Here is a 15202-nt window from a genome sequence, read left to right as displayed (position 1 = left end):
GGTGAGGATGGAAAGAAGTCAGAACTCTCATAAATTATTGGTGGCATAAATTGATAGTTGTTTTGGAAAGTAATTTGGCAGTAATTATCCATGTAAAAAATACTCTGACCAAGCTACCCAACTTCTAGAAGCAGCTTACCCCCTGAGAGTGTATTAAATTGTTGTGTTCAGAAGGAGACCCCATCCCTGCCCCACTCCATTCCTGGAGACTATAGTCTCTGAGGGAGGATAGCCATTTCTCACTCATTGTTCACAGCTTGTGTCTCAAAGATGTAGTTTAGCAAATATTTATGGAGTGTCTACTTTGTGCTAAGTTCTTTACCAGGCACTCAGGATAGAAAGGGAATACACACGGCTCCTCTCTTGGAGGGCTTATGATCAAGTAGATAAGAAGGTTACATAAACAGATAATTTGAATAGGAAGTGCTAAAAGGGGACACCTGGTTGGCTCTGTGGTTGAGCATCTGCCTTCAGCTCAGGGTGTGATCCAGAGTCCTGGGATCAAGTCCCATATCGGGCTCCCCTTGAGGAGCTTATTTCTTCCTCTTCCTATGTCTCTGCATCTCTCTCTGTGAATAAATAAATAAATAAAATCTTTAAAAAAATAAAGTGCTAAAAGAGGAAACAGACATATTCACAGAATAATATCAAAACAAAGAGGTGGAAGAGTGTTACTTACATGGAATATGTCCTCAGAGAAGTTACACATTTCTATTGAGTTTTGAGAGACAAGCAAGATTTACCCAGGTGAATAAGGGATCAAAGGCACTCCAAAACGAGGGGAGAGCATGAACAAGGCATAAAAGCAGGAAACAGAAGAGTATGTTGGAGAGACAGAAAGTCAGCTTAGTACAGACTAAGATGGAGTAATAGGGGTCAGACTTACCCTCCCACCTTTAAGAAACAAAACACCAGACAAAATATATAAAGCGTGGTTTTCAGAACACCAGATATCAGGTCATGGACAGTGATCTCTGAGAGATGGAAACAAATGAGGCTTGTTTTAAGATTTCCTCAGCTTACTGCTTAGAGTCAGGCACCAGGCTGTAGTGCAGGGACAGGGAGCCCAACTGGAGCCCAGCCGACTCTGAGATGAGGACACAGTGCTAAGAATCCTAGGAGACCAAGCCCAATTTCACTGGAAATTACAAAACACTGCTGAAAGAAATTAAAAGGGATTGGATAAATGGACAGGTATGCTTTGTTTATGTGTTGGAAGACTCTGTGTTTTTTAGATATTAATTCTCCCCAGATTAATCCATAGATTCAGTGCAATCCCTCCAAAATACCTGCAAATAGAGATCCCAATAGAAAACAACAAGTTGATTCTAAAATTCACAAAAGTGAAGTCATAACAACTTTGAAAAAGAAGAAAGTTGGAGACCTGGCACTGCTTGACGTACCTATAATATACCTATAATACTCCCTACACAATAAAGACTTACTATATAACCATAATAATCAAGACAGCGTGGTATCTGGCATTAACACAGACATTGGAACAGAATAGAGAGGTTGGAAATAAACTATATGTATTTAGGACTGATTTTTGACAAAGGTGTAAAGGCAATTGAGTGGAGAAAGGATAGTATTTCAGTGGTGCTAGGACAGAATGGATCATAAGCCTAGATTTAATATTTAAAACTACACAACTTGCAGAAGAAAACATAGAAGAAAATCTCTGTGACTTTGGGTTATAAAAAGATTTCTTAGATACAGTACCAAAAGGACAACCCATAAAAGGAAAAAAAAAAAGATAAATTAGGCTTTATCAAAATTAAAACCTTTTTTTTTAGAACCCACTGTAAGAGAATGAAAAGTAAAGACATAGATTGGGAAAAATATTTGCAAATTTTTATATCTCATAAAGAACTTCTATTCAGAATACCTATAGAATTCTCAAAATTCAACAATAAAAAAACAAACAATGCCTCCTACCACCCCCTCAAAGTGGACAAAAGATTTGAAAAGAATTTAAATTTGAATTTATTGAAGCAGATTTATGGATGACAAGCACATGAAAAGATGTTCAATCTTAACAGTTATTAGGGAGTTGCAAAATAAAACCATAATGAGATATCTATTAGAATGTTTGAAATAAGAGAAGACTGACCATATCAAATATGGGTGAATGTGTGAAGGAAATAGAACTTAAACATTGTTGGTAGGAATTTAGTACAACCACTTTAGAAAACAATTTGATAATTTCTTAAAAAGTTAGACATATACCTACCATGTGATCCAGCTATTCCACTTCTAGGATAAGAGAAAAGAAAGCATATGTCATTATAAGGTGTTTTCAGGTGCTATGATAGTCTTTAAATTCTTTACTCTTTTTTGTTCTTTCCAATTTTTACCAGAAAAGTGGTGGATGGCTGCAATGAGCATAGCATGTCTTTCTGACTTTTCTGGTTTGGGAGGAATGTGGAGAATAGGTAGACTAAATTAATTTGCTCATTCATTTAAGAAATGCTGTGTGCCCATTTTGCTACCTGCTGGTTGGGAATACAGGCAGGTAAAGGGAAAATTATGACAGTCTAGTAGGTGTGGAGACCATGGGAGTGGAGAGCACCAGGCATGAACATAGCAGGGCTATTAGACCTCAGCAGGACAGGGAAGTAACAGGCAAGTAGGAATCAGCCAGTGACAGAGAAGAGGATAGTCAGGCAAAGTCCTAATGGGGAATGCACAGGTGCCATTTTGGATTTCAACCTGGAATTCAACCTGAGGGCTCTAAGGGGTTGTTAAAGGGTTGGAAGTGGGGAAAGCCACTATCTTATGTGTGCTTAGAAAGAACACACCGCCTCAGGGTGACAAGGGTAGAAAGGAGACAAGGCTTGGGGAAGTGAGCGTAGTTAGGAGGTAGGCAATGAGGGTAATTTAGGCAGAAGGTGATGGTATCCACATGAGGGAATGGCTGTGGGATGGTGAGAGGTGGCTGGGTTGGAGAGACAGAGGTCTTGGCTACTATAAGGCAGTTGGAGGGGAGGGAGAAATTCATGAAGACACCCATTTGGGATGGGAGTTATGAGGGCAGATTATGGGTTCAGTTCTAGCATGGTGTGATGATATCCAGTAGGACACATGATAAATAGTTTGAGTCATAAGAGAAAGAGAACATTGTTGAAGATGAATGTTTAGGAATTAGTAAATCTTCACTGTACCATAGGCAAGGAAATTGACTGGAAATTGACAAGTTTTTTTTTTAATTTTTTTAAAATTTTTTAATTTATTTATGATAGACACACAGTGAGAGAGACAGGCAGAGACACAGGCAGAGGAAGAAGCAGGCTCCGTGCACCAGGAGCCTGACGTGGGATTCGATCCTGGGTCTCCAGGATCACGCCCTGGGCCAAAGGCAGGCGCTAAACCGCTGCGCCACCCAGGGATCCCGAAATTGACAAGTTTTAAACGACCAGTATACTGTTCTCTTTGGAAATCAATGCTGAATATCTAGTGTAAGGGCTTTAGCCATGCAGGAAGCAATGACTTTCTGTGAAAGGCCCAAGAAAGAGTTATAGTGGTAGTCTCTGAAGAACAGCTCATCCCATCTATTGTTTAGATACTCTATTTGAACGGTATGGGAGGGAGGGATTGGAGAAGGATTTTTTTTTTCCTTTAAAAGTTTTAATGGCCAGGAAATGGTATAGAATAACTGCCAAGTCACATAAATTAACTTTTTTGTTCAGTTTGTGATCCTGGAAAGAACACTCAAACAGCCAATGCAAACTGCATGGGAATTTCATCAGTGGTCGTCTGGGCATGTGACTGAGCGTGGGCCATGGACCAATCTTTACATGGTCCAGAAAAAAAGGCGGCTGCCATGTTTGGCAGGCTTCAGCTCTCCCTCTATCTCAGGGTTCGGCTCTGGTCTTGGTCTTGAGTGATAGGGATTCTCCGGTAAAGGCTGATCTGTTTTCACTTTGGTGACCTTGGACAGCTCTCCCAGGTCAGGTGGTACCCAGCCCGGTTTGTCCAGCACATACTCAGCTGGCAGGTATTGACTTCTGACAAATGATGTTGACAAACTAATAGAGGATCGCGGGGGTGAGGCTGATAATGTGTCAGGCAGTCACAAAAAGAAACATACAAACAAGACCACCAAAACAAAAGAAGCTTTAACAAACTCAAGAAAAAGCTGCTTTTTATTCATTAATTTTGTCAGCTGTTTCTGTATGTTTGCAACCAAGAAGTAGCAAATGTGAAAAATTTAAGAAAATGTTATATAATTAAAGCAGATCAAGGGGAAAAAACTATCCATTGAGATAAAAAAAAAAAGTTCCACTCAGAGGCACATCTTCCATGCATTTGTGTCAAAATAAACCAAGATGTGGGTAGCACTATCTATGCCACTGAACGGTGTAAGTCCATCTTCTTAGCTTCTTCCTGACCATGGCTGCAGAAAGCCAAGTTCATACTCCATGCTATTTGATGCTAGAGTGGAGAGGGAGAGACCCATTAATCTCACATGTAGAACATCTGCTGTCCTTATGATGGGGGTAGCTGGGAGCACACCTCCTAAGCCCCCACAGATATAGGAGGTCTGCATGGGGCTGAGCTGATGGCTGAAACCAAAGAAGTCCCAAACCTGTTGTCAAAGCAGCTGCACGAGCCATAAATTGCTTGCAGAAGCAGACTCAGTGGCTTTCTAAGGGGAGAGAGTGAAACGGGAGCAGCTATGATTGAGATAGATTTCTCTTTGGTTTTCTTATCCAGCTCAGAGCTACAGAATTCCAGGTTCCTTCTTGGAGACAAAAAAATCCATAGGCTGTATTTTCCTATAGATTCCCTAAGTCAGGCTTGTTTTCACCATCACCCTGGTGAGTAGTTCCACCACTGGGCTGATTACCATTTCCAAGAGAGCATTGAAGAGCCTTCTCATTGTGAGGTCAATAACAGAGCATCCCTTCTCTGGGCCCTGCAGGGGCTCCTTATCATATTGATCTTTATGATGTCATACATATGTTTTTACAAATGAAGAAGAGCAATCCTGTAAATTTATCTCTACTTCATTTTCTTCCCTGGCAGATTACAAATAAAGATCTTGGCCATCCAAGTGGGGTCTCATACCTATCTCTATGAGGGCCACACATCATACATAAGTTGTGTGTTTTTATGTAAGGTGTGTATGTGTGTGTGTGTGTGTGTGTGTGTGTGTGTGTGTTGAGGAGGGATGGCTTATTCATACGTTTTAATTTTATTTTTATTTTTTCACATTAACATTAAACTAAGAATAGTTTATTAATCCTCTCGTGAAAAAATCTGCACAATCACCACAGATAAAGCCACTGCAGAATCTTTACTCCTTCTGTTTCCAATCTCCAGCTCACTTCTTTTTACCAGCACCAACATTGGCTTTTGCAGTCCCCCTGACTTTCTTCATTCTATTCTTGCATTCCTTTCACTGTTTTCTTGACATCTTTTTCTTCTCATTTAGGTCATGTCTTGCAAGTCTATGTTTGGGTTCATTTTTTTTTTTTTGCATAATCCAAGGAATCATAAATCATGCCAAAGCCAGTTGTCTTGCCATCACCAAAATGGGTTCTGAATCCAAATGCAAATATGACATCTGGTCTGGTCTTATACATTTTGGCTAGTTTTTCCCAAATTTCTATCTTAGGTACTGTCACTTTTCCAGGATGAAGAATATCAATAACCATCTGTTTCTGCTGAAGTAGTCAGTTGGTCATGAACTTCCTGATTCGGGTAGTTACTGTGTCATTCATGATGGCAGCCGAACTTCAAGAAGCTGGAGAAGAAAGAAGCCATACATTTGAATTTTAATGAGTGTTTTAGTTTATTTCCTGTTACTGAAGAGTTTTAAAGAAAGGAGACATATAGAAACTCGCACTGGTCATGAAAACTATAAGGGCAGCAATCTTGCATCTTACATAATTCCTTGGCTCCTTTTCCTTCTGTCCTTCCTTCCTTCTTTCCTACCTTCCTCCAACAAGCTACTAAGTAGTCCCCATGTGCCTGTTATAATCCTAGGTGCTGTGGATATTGAAATGAATTAGGAGACTTTCCTATCCTTGAAGAATTGTCTACACTTGTGTATTGAGAGCATTCCCTAAATCCAGAAGGAGGCTTATTTTGTGTGTCAATGACCAATAACCAGCTGCCTATTACATTGGTGCTGCTGCCAATCCACCCTCTTGGACCTGTATTTGGAGTTCTTTCCCAGTTGAGCTAATTGTTTTGAGGTGATCCGTCCGTACTCTAGCATCCGGTTACTGGTGACTAAGGACACTCTTCTCCCCTGTGACTGGCCACAGCTGGAGGCACAATCTGTGGTTATGGAGGTAGGAAAATGAACTGGAATACAACCTTGGGAACTTGAAATTAATTAGGACAACGCCTGAACACAGTGTGATGGCCCTTGTTGAGAATCAATTTCTTTCTCTCCTGCATCATCTATTTGTGCCATACAAGTGTGCTCCAAGATCACCACTAGCAACAGCAAAAACCTGTCATAGAGGCATCTCCATGTGTATACACCTAATCTCAGTTGGTCCACTTGAGACCCCCTGAGCGCCAACCCTATTCCCCCACGTGGTCCCATTTCTGCTCCAACAAGATGAAAGAGACTATCATGAACCAGGAGAAACTCGCCAAACCGGAAGCACAAGTGTGCATTGGTGGGAAAGGAACTGCTCGCCGATAGAAGAAGGTGATTCATAGAACAGCTACAGCAGATGATAAAAAAAACCTTCAGTTTTCCTTAAAGAAGTTAGGGGTAAACAATATCTCTAGTATTGAAGAAGTGAATATGTTCACAAACCAAGGAACAGTGATCCACTTTAACAACCCTAAGGTTCAGGCATCGCTGGCAGCGAACACTTTCACCATTACAGGGCAGGCTGGGACAAAGCAGTGGACAGAAATGCTACCCGGTATCTTAAACCAGCTTGGTGCAGACAGTTTGACTAGTTCAAGAAGACTGGCTGAAGCTCTGCCCAAACAATCTATGGATGGAAAAGCACCACTTGCTACCGGAGAGGATGATGATGACGAAGTTCCAGATCTTGTGGAGAATTTTGATGAAGCTTCCAAGAATGAAGGAAACTGAAGTGAGTCAACTTCTGAAGAAGATAAAACTTAAAGAAGTTACTGGGAGCTCCTATTTTATATTATGACTGCTTTATAAAATTTTGTTCATGGATCTGATAAAATCTAGATCTCTAATATTTTTAAGCCCAAGCCTCTTGGACACTGAAACTCTTTTCAGTTTTTGCTTATACACAATTCATTCTTTGCAGCTAATTAAGCTGAAGAAGCCTGGGAATAAAATTTGAAACAAGATTAATAAAGTTCTTTGCCTAGGAAAAAAAACCTCCAGAACCTGTCATAGCAAAACTTCTTGAAAAAGATGTCTTTTGCCTCCTTCCCATGTTTTTACCTCTTATTCTCTTCTCTTCTTAGCAGTTGGACTTTTTTCCTCTCTGCAGTGAAACTCTTGCAAGGTCACTAATGATATTTACCCTGCCAAATTCAACTATTGCTTTCTAGATCCCATTCTGGCTTCTCTGCAGCCACCATTCACTTGCTTACTCACTGCCTCTTCTCAGTTACTATGTCAGCTCTTTCTTTTTTGCTTGGTCTAAAAATATTAGAGTACCCTGCTGACCCCTAACTCTTCTCTAGTTGTAATATCTCTCTCTTTTTTTAAAAAAGTTTTATTTATTTATTAGAGAGAGAGCATGAGTGTTGAGGTGGGGTAGGGGGGAGGAGCAGAGTGAGAGGGAGAAGCAGGCTCCCCTCTGAGCAGGGAGCCCAATGCAGGGCTTGATCCCAGGAGCTCAAGATCATAACCTAAGCCAAAGGCAGACATTTAATTGGCAGAGCCACCCAGGTGCCCCTGTAGTAATCTCTCTTGGGGGTAATCCTGTATAGCCCTGTGCCTTGACCAGTATTCATCTATACAGATGACCCCAGATTTACCTCTCTCCAACTTTCTACCTCATATATCCCACTTCCCACTTGACTTGTCCATTTGGATGTCAAAGAAGTATCTCAGATTTAACATGGCCAAATTGTAACTCTTAACACTCTATTTTATATTTTTCCCTTTCTCTTCTCCACCTCGGGAGATAACATTCAGTAGTTTAGGCCCCAAATCCAGGTTGGTGTCATCTTTGCTTTATCTTTTTCTTCTCTCTTCACTTCTGGTCTGTCAGCAAGCCTTCCCAAATATATTCTATATCTGTCTCTTGTGCATCACCACTTTATTCCAATCCATCAGTAAGTCTTATCTGGGCTACGACCACTCTTTCCTCCCTTTGATCAATTTGTAACTAATTAGCCATGAGATTTTGCAAAACACTAATCAGAATGTTTTATTTTATGGTTTAGGCCCCTCTAATAGAGTTACATTTTATTTAAAATAAAATCTTAAAGCCTTACCATGATCTCTTCTATAGCTTATGCAAACCCCACCAGCTTCTCTTACGTCAACCGCTATCACTTCTCTCAATGCTCTATTCTCCAGCTACACTGACTTCCCTTCTGTTTTTTAGACGTTCCTGTTCATGTCCACTTCAGGCCCTCTGCAGTTGTTCCTTCATGTGGAATCCTCTTCCCCCATGGCCATCTCCTTCTGGATGTTTTGGTCTCTGCTGATATATCATTGCCTCAGAATATTCCCTGGATATCTAAAGCTGCTAGACAACCTTGTAACCCCCATTACATCATCTTGTTTTATTTTAATTTTAATTTTTAAGTAATCTCAACACCCAGTGTGGAGCTTAAAGTGGAGCTTGAGCTCATGACCTTGAGATCAAGACCTGAGCTGAGATCAAGAGTCTGATGCTTAACCAACTGAGCCACTCAGGCTCCCCACCTTGTTTTATTTTTTATTACTCAGGTTTCTCAAGTTCTGAAGTTATTTATTTATTTATTTATTTATTTATTTATTTATTTATTTTTACTTCTCCTGTCTTCCTCCAAAAGAATGTAACCTTCATGGGAATAGAGACATTGTCTCATTTAATTCCCTATCTCCAGTGCCTACAATGGTCCGTGGTGCATACTGGGTGCTCATAAGTCATTTCTCTGCTCATTATGTTTTACTTCTTTTCATTTTAAGGTAAGTCAAGGTCTTGTGCATTTGAAGACCTACAAGATCCTATACAATTTGCCACCCCGCCCTGTTCCCCAACCACCAATGCCCTGAGCTCATCTTTCTTACTCTACTCTGGTCTCATTGGTCTGCTCACTAAATATTGAACAGTGACACCTGGGTGGTGCAGTCAGTTGAGCATCTGACTCTTGCACCTGACTTGGCTCAGGTTGAGGGTCCTGAGATTGAGCCCTGCCTTGGGTTCTGTGCTGAGGGCAGAGCCTGCTTGAGATTCTCTTTCCCTCTCCCCCTGCCCCTCCCACTGTGCACATTCTCTCTCTGAAATCAGTCAATCAATCAACCAATCACTCTTAAACATTGAACAGACACACACACACACACACACACAAAACAAAACAAAACAAAACAAAACAAAAAAAACAAAAAACATTGAACAGACCAAGCAGATGCTCTAGGGGATTTAAACTTGCTGTTCCTCTGATGGGAGTTCTCTCACCTGAGCCATCTGTAGGCTTGCTCTTCATCTTTCATGTCTTCATCTGGGGACTTCCTTCCCTTTCCTATCACAAATTTTAGCTCCTACCCTGGCATTTCCTTTCTTCCTTCCTTAATTTTCCTCCTTGGCACTTAACACAATCTAACTTGGTATATATTGTTCTCACTGTCCTTGTTTATTTTCACTCTCTCCAGCTAGACTGCAGTTTCTAGGAGGGTTAAGGTTTTTTGTCTGTTTTGTTCACTATTATATCCAATGCTTGGGTAGTGCTTGGTATACAGTCATTCTCAAATGGCAAACATTCGTTGAGTGGATGAAAAAAGGAAGAGCCTGGTAGGTTCCATTACAAATTCTGGACTTTATTGGGAAGCCATTGAATGATTTTAAGGAGATGAATGTCAGATTTCTATTGAAAGAAGATTGCTTTGGAGATCTGTGACAGATGGGGAGAGTAAATATGGTAATTAGGTGACAGGGTAGAAGGAACTTGCAGTAGTTTGGGGGACAGATATTCATAGCCTGGATTAGGGCTGTGGCAGAGGGGATGGAGAAAGGGGGTGAATCTGAGACAGTCAAGAGGCTGAATGTATAAGAACTGGTGAGTGATTAGAAATGGGAAGCTGAGCTGCATCAAGAAACAATCTAAGGTTTCTAGAGTGAGTACCTGTGTGAATGGTTGTTCTATTCCTGGAAACAGAAAACCCTAGAGAAGGAAGAGACTTCAGGCAGAAGATCAAGGGCTCAAAGTATCTGGACTCGCTGAGTTTCGCATGCCTGGGAGATAGAGGAGTGGAAATACTGTGTTGGCAGTTGGATATTCAGGTCAGGAGCTCAGAATAGTTGAGTCATCGGCACATAGATAGTACATGAAGCCATGGCCGTAGGTTATAAACAAAAACCAGTATCAGGTTGCGCCTGTGAGACCAAAAATTCATCGAACGTTTTTATGGTTCTAGCATTTATGGTTGTTTTTCTCTGAGAAGATTTGTTTGCTATGTCACTCCTATACTGAGTGTCAGAGTACTCTTAATCTCCAACCGGAGCCTTAAACTTTCTGTTGAGTCCTACCTGTGACCCTCCCACCAGGGTTAGTCTGGACATTAGTGCAACTCTGTAGTCTCTTCACTGCACTCTGTTTTCGGATTTCCCTGCTGCATCACTTCTGAGTTTTCTCCACCAACCAACCTGGCTGTGAAGAAGATACACGGGGATGGTGATAGTCATCTAACCCAGCTGCAAGTTGGAGCAACTTTTTCTCAAAGCTTTTGGAGCTGTGCTTGGACCACAGTCATTTGATGTTATGTGGAGGCAGAGGACACACAACTAAGAAATGAAGAGCACAAGGCTAATGGAAATGCCTTAAATTGAACACAGATTTTGCTATTGCTCCATAAACATCTTTGACATTATCGTATCTTTGTTTCATTCTGAATTAATGGTGATAGGAAACTATGCATTTGCTTTAGGCTTTTTTATCCTTTTTCTTTTTAAAATATATTTTTTAATGATGTATTTACTGTAAAAAGTTCAGTATAGAAGGGTATAAGTGAGAAATACAAGTCCTGTTTCCTCCTCTCCACCTTTTTTCTTTTTTAACTGGTTCAATTGGTTGTCTTGTTAAATTATGTTTTAAATTCAAATTTGGTTGTGTTCAACAGCTTAGCATGATTCACTCTGGTTCCACTCAGGTTTCTTTGTAGCAGCTGTTTGCCATGAATGAATATCTTGCTTGTGCTGGGGTCTTCTATGTGGCTTCTCTAGGCAGCTTTTGACTGAAAAGCACCTGGGAGTACAATCAGATCTTAATTCTTGGGCAGGAGGTGGTGTGCTCTGAGAACAGGCAGCTGCCTCCCTTTGGGAGGAGTGGGAGCAGGTGGGGGCAAGAGGGCCACATGCCACCAAATCCCTTGCAAATTTTCCCCCTTCCTCAGCAGAGGCTGCCAATAGGGCTGAATACCATAGGGAGATTTTTTCCACTGTGAACAACTGTCCCAGGACAGCAAGCTGGGATCATGTTTCAGGAATCTTGTGTTGCCCTTGAGAAGCCATGCGGATGGCTGTCAAGTGTGTTGGGGATAAGAAGGCTCCAAAAAGAAGTGATGAGTCATGAGGCACTGGGGTGAAAGGGGGTCTTTTGGTGGGGTTGGGGGCAGAGTGCAGTCAGATACCTCCAACTTCTACTTCAACTTTTTGTGAAAGTGAATTATCAAAATGGTAATGACTCACACTTTAAAAAATTAATTATTTGTTTCATCTAATTTTTTCCTTTCCTTGAAACTTTTTTATTTCAATTTAGTTTCCAGTCAAGTTTGAAAGATATGAAATTTATTTAAATTTGAATTATGAAATATATCATAAATGTAATTTCATAAATATGAAATAATTAGGAAATATTTCATAAGTTCAATTATGAAATCTATTTATATTTAATAGTTTATTAAAATTAACTGGACACATAATAATATCACTGTGCTCATTTTCTTTCTAATTGCTCTTTGGCTTTGAACTATATCATTAATCCCTTCATTCCTAGGACCATCCATCCCTTTTTAAAAAATTACACACATTATGCATGAATACATCTTATAAAATTTTCCAATAACACCAGTTCTTTGCATTTGAGGGCACTTTACAGTTTGCAAAGTGTATCACAATTATTTTCTAATCTGATCTTCAAAAGAAAAAAGTCACCTTTATCTGGTAGATGAAGATTCTGAAAGGCAGAGAGATTGAGAGATTTGCCTATGTTCATGCTGAAGTAGGAGTCAAAACAAGATCTTCTGTGTTCTCTATAGTAGCTTCTCTGCCTTTATGCGTACAGAGTGGATCAGATCCCAAGAGGGTCATTTCTCTGGTTTTGGATATCCTTGATTATGTTTTTGTTTGATATTTATTTATTTATTTATTTATTTATTTATTTATTTATTTATTTATTTTTAGAGAGAGAGAGTGCACACGTGTGTGCGTGAGCATGCAGGGGGCAAGAGAGAGAGGAGGAGAGAGAATCTGAAGTGGACTCCATACCTAGCATAGAGCCTGACATGCAGCTCAGTCTCACAACCCTGAGATCAGAACCTGGGCTGAAATCAAGAGTTGGATACTTATCTGAGTTACCTAGGTGCCCCAGCCCTTGACTACCTTTTGCTTTACACCCCCCTGATGCCTTCCTCCCCTCTTCACCCCAGGCTCCTTTACCCTGCCACCCATCACCAGTGAAGATCTAGCCACACTGTTCCTCTTCTAGACCTAACCCCTGTCATTCGGATGCTCCATATCCTCCGGAAATGGCTCTTGCTAATGGGCTGCCTAGCAATGATGACTTTGCTAAGCTGCCTCAATTTCTTCCAGTGATGGAGAAGGACCATCTGAAGAGATACACTGGAGCCAGCACACCTTTTTTTTGACCACCTCTTTGTAGAAGCATACTTAGACACATGGGGTCTTCCCGGCTTAGAGTTCCATGAGAAGAGTCCTATTTGTAGGAAATAGTGGTGGCATTTCATTACCTACTTCTCAGAATGTCTGTAAGCTCTTGCATTTGTCCTATATGCCAGGACTTTTAAGATCAAATATCTCTGCTCCTAGCCCATCTCTTAAGCTCTTTGGTAAATAAAGGATGCACTAGTAATCAGAAGGGTAGACGTGGACCAGGCACCTAGTCCTGGAGATGATGAAACTCTACCAAACTATAGAAAAAGCAATTTCTGAAATCCCAACTGGTGTTTGTGGAATACGTTGCTTCTCTCAAATTAACATACTGGGGCTTTTTGCATTTAACTCTACATCAGATGAGATGAGAAAACATTCTCCTAGGTACTTACTCTCAACATTATACTGTGACACTACTTCATTTTGACACCAGATGTGCAGGTTTTCCCAACATTAAGCCATTCTGTTATACCAGCGGGGTGTCCTACAATTTAACTCAGTTCTAATACTATTTATCTGGAGACAGTATCAGATCCCACAGGTTAAGGCATCAGTCCCACAAGGCTGCTCCCACATTAGATGCCAATTGCAAATCCAGGTTATTACCTGTAGTTCTGACCAACTGGCTATAAATCAGAAGTTCCCGTGATCCCCTCTTCAGGCTCAATTAATTTGCTAGAGTGGCTCACAGAACTCAAGAGAAACATTTCACTTACTAGATTACCAATTCATTATAAAGGGACATAACTCAGAAGCAGTCAGATGGAAGAGGCGCATAGGGCAAGCATGTGGGAAGGAGCAGAGAGCTTCCATGTCCTCTCTGAGGGCACCTCTCCCCTACACCTCCACCAACTCAGAAACTACCTGAACTCTGTTTTTTGGGGGTCTTATGGATGCTTCATTGCTTAGGCATGACTGATTAAATCCTTGACTACTGTGATTGAATTCCATCCTCAGCCCCACTCCCATTCCTGGACATCAGGAGAGTGGGGCTGAGAGTTCCAACCCTCTAATCAGAAGATTGGTTCCCTTGGAAACCAGCCCCCATCCTTAGGAGTTTTTGAAAAATTATCTCATTAACATAATCAGATGTAATTGAAAGAGGTTTGTTATGAATATCAAATGACCTTTATTGCTCTTACTACTGTGGACATTCCAAGGATATTAGGAGCTCTGTGCCAGAAATGGGAAGAAAACCAAATATGTATTTCTTTTTCTTAAAAAAATTATTTATTTATTTTAGAGAGAGTCCATGAGTGGGCAGAGGGAGAGAGAGAATCCCAAGTGGACTCCACACTGAGTACAGAGGCTGACTCGGGGCTTGATCTCACCACCTTGAGATCATGACCTGAACTAAAACCAAGCCTCAGACGGTCAACCGACCAAACCACCCAGGCACCCCTCAAATATATGTTTCTTGTTACAAATCACAATATTACACCAGAAATTCCCGAGAATGTTCAGAAATCCTAGTTGCAGGCAAAATGATAGATCTGTGATGAAATTGTTGTGAGATACTGGAACATCTTAAGTAGGATTCCTTTCTGCAGGACTTCTCAGAGGCTTTAATAACTCAATCTACTTTGTAAGTCTTTATGAGAGGGGATAGTTCTTAGCATTTTCCAAACTTATTTGTCTGCAGAACTTGTTTTTTTATGGATTTATATGTGTATTTATATGTCTTTCTAAATTATTCAGATGTGCAAAATATACTTTCTAAGACTCCTTCAAATGAAAGAAGTTGCTCTAATGCTGCTCTGTGAGGTTGATTGGTGTGTAGATATTTTGGGCTAGACTGGGCACTGAGGTGCATGAAATTTCACATTTTGAATGCCTATCTTTTCCTGATAGGTATTTGCTCACAGCAGTCTGGTTCTGTGTTTATCTTCAAGGGTTCAATAGTGCCCCCCAGTGGGTCCAGTTAGATCCTGGCTTTTCTGTGCAATAGTCCTATGACCTTGGCAGTTTCTACAAAACAAAGTCTTCTAAAGTCCCAAAAAAGATAATACTGTTATCATACAGGATATCATTTAAACAATAATATGACACAATAATATGAGCTTGTTTTGGAACAATAATATTAAGCTAAACAAAATAAGAATAATTCACGATCTTACGGCTCAAAAATCAACTATTAATCTTTAGACATTCATATCCTTCTAGTCATCTTTATTTATATGTATACATAAAAATACATA

At 40.4% G+C, this 15202-nt stretch overlaps 1 long non-coding RNA gene and 2 pseudogenes across 1 annotated transcript; 1 reads left to right on the top strand and 2 right to left on the bottom strand.

The window, feature by feature from the left end:
- Positions 1–4127: 4127 nt before the first annotated feature.
- Positions 4128–4842, bottom strand: LOC111098160. Its single transcript, XR_005367404.1, has 2 exons — positions 4589–4842; positions 4128–4434 (listed from the first exon to the last, which is right to left on the bottom strand). It is a non-coding gene; the product is annotated as an uncharacterized LOC111098160 (long non-coding RNA).
- A 484-nt stretch (positions 4843–5326) lies between these two features.
- On the bottom strand, positions 5327–5726 carry LOC100686222 (annotated as a pseudogene).
- Positions 5727–6577: 851 nt separating this feature from the next.
- On the top strand, positions 6578–7303 carry LOC610215 (annotated as a pseudogene).
- The last annotated feature ends 7899 nt before the right edge of the window (positions 7304–15202 follow it).

This window comes from Canis lupus, chromosome 12 (genome assembly GCF_011100685.1).
Source record: "Canis lupus familiaris isolate Mischka breed German Shepherd chromosome 12, alternate assembly UU_Cfam_GSD_1.0, whole genome shotgun sequence".
In the NCBI taxonomy this organism is placed as follows: Eukaryota; Metazoa; Chordata; class Mammalia; order Carnivora; family Canidae; genus Canis; species Canis lupus.
The sequence above is the reverse complement of the archived record's forward strand: the minus strand, read 5'-3'. Positions and strand labels throughout refer to the sequence as shown.